General features: G+C 63.1%; 1 non-coding gene across 1 annotated transcript; it reads left to right on the forward strand.

The window, feature by feature from the left end:
* The first annotated feature begins 1,211 nt into the window (after positions 1-1,211).
* Positions 1,212-1,369, forward strand: LOC115034634. Its single transcript, XR_003839964.1, has one exon. It is a non-coding gene; the product is annotated as a 5.8S ribosomal RNA (ribosomal RNA).
* The last annotated feature ends 597 nt before the right edge of the window (positions 1,370-1,966 follow it).

Consider the following 1,966-nt stretch of genomic DNA (forward strand, 5'->3'; position numbering starts at 1 on the left):
CAAAGTTGAACTATAAAGGAATTGACGGAAGGGCACCACCAGGAGTGGAGCCTGCGGCTTAATTTGACTCAACACGGGAAACCTCACCAGGCCCGGACACCGGAAAGATTGACAGATTGAGAGCTCTTTCTTGATTCGGTGGGTGGTGGTGCATGGCCGTTCTTAGTTGGTGGAGCGATCTGTCTGGTTAATTCCGATAACGAACGAGACTCTGTCCTGCTAACTAGGCGGGTAAACCCGGGTCGGCGTGTGCGCGGCGCTGGCGGTTTCGGCCGTCAGTGTTCGCGTACCCGTCGGCTCGGCCCGGTATCCCCGAACGCGTTCGCCCGTCGTCCACGGCGGTCGTCGGGCGCGGCCGCGCCATCCGCGTCCCGGCGTTCGGCGGGCGTATGTCGGCCGGGGGGCAACCTCCGGTCGGCCTGCGTCCGTCGTGCGTCGGGCTCCGTGGTGAAGCGCGCCGTGTTCGCGGCCGTCGCCGGCGGATCACGATACGTTACTAGGGCTACCGCCGGCTCCCAGGAGCTTAAACTCTTCTTAGAGGGACAGGCGGCGGACGAACATAGCCGCACGAGACTGAGCGATAACAGGTCTGTGATGCCCTTAGATGTTCTGGGCCGCACGCGCGCTACACTGAAGGAATCAGCGTGTTTAACAATCCTGGGCCGACAGGCTTCCGGGTAACCCGCTGAACCTCCTTCGTGCTTAGGGATCGTGGCTTGCAATTTTTCCACGTGAACGAGGAATTCCCAGTAAGCGCGAGTCATCAGCTCGCGTTGATTACGTCCCTGCCCTTTGTACACACCGCCCGTCGCTACTACCGATTGAACGGTCGCATTGAGGTCTTCGGAGTGGACGCGCGTTATTCGGCCCCCTCGGGGGCTGGGTCGTCGCGCGATCGCGAAGATGACCGAAATCGGCCGTTTAGAGGAAGTAAAAGTCGTAACAAGGTTTCCGTAGGTGAACCTGCGGAAGGATCATTAGAGACGGGCCCGCGGTACCGGCGGCACTCGCCGGTCTCGCGCGCGCCTCATCCGACCCCGTGGCCGCGTGCGCTCGCCGACTCGCTCGACGACCGCCCGCGCGCCGCGACCCCCGACCGAGCGTCGACCGAAAGATGGTTAACACGTCGAAAGACCGTACGTGCCCAGTCGTGCGTCCGCGCACGGCGCGTGGCCCGTAGAAGTTTCGTCGAACAAAACAAAAAAACAACCGACACCGAGCGGCGGATCACTTGGCTCGTGGATCGATGAAGACCGCAGCTATCTGCGCGTCGTCGTGTAATCCGCAGGTTATACGAACATCGACCAGTCGAACGCACATTGCGGCCTCGGTGACCCGCGGGTCCCGGGCCACGCCTGTCTGAGGGTCGTATACCGGATACTCGGCCAGACCGATGCGCCGCCGGCAGGCGTCCGACGGCACGCCCGTCGGCCGCTCCGGTGGTGCGAGATTGGCGGTTCGACCGGGGAGAGCCGCTCGCGCGGCCGCCTCCGGTCGTCCGCCCAAGTTGTGACGGCAAACAGTCACGGGTTCTCGCGTCGTCAAACGGCACGTCCCCGTCCGCCCGCCGCGCGAGAGCGCGGCCGGGCCGGCTGAGAGTCCACGAGACCTCTCCGGCTTCCGAGAAGCGGACGCGGGCGGTCACCGTACGGGCGGAGCGCGGACCGCAGGCTGCCGTGTAATTTAAGAAACAAACAACCGATACGTTCCGACCTCAGATCAGGCGGGACTACCCGCCGGATTTAAGCATATTAATAAGCGGAGGAAAAGAAAACAACCGTGATTCCCTTAGTAGCGGCGAGCGAACCGGGAAAAGCCCATCGCCGAATCTCGCCGCGCACTTTTGTGTCGCGGCACGTATGAGAGTTGTGGCGTACGGGCCGGCCTCGTTGCCGGGGCGCACGTGACGGTCCAAGTCTCCCTTGAACGGGGCCATGGCCCGCAGATGGTGCCAGGCCAGTAGAGG

The sequence above is a fragment of the Acyrthosiphon pisum genome, unplaced genomic scaffold, assembly GCF_005508785.2.
Source record: "Acyrthosiphon pisum isolate AL4f unplaced genomic scaffold, pea_aphid_22Mar2018_4r6ur Scaffold_1769;HRSCAF=2269, whole genome shotgun sequence".
In the NCBI taxonomy this organism is placed as follows: domain Eukaryota; kingdom Metazoa; phylum Arthropoda; class Insecta; order Hemiptera; family Aphididae; genus Acyrthosiphon; species Acyrthosiphon pisum.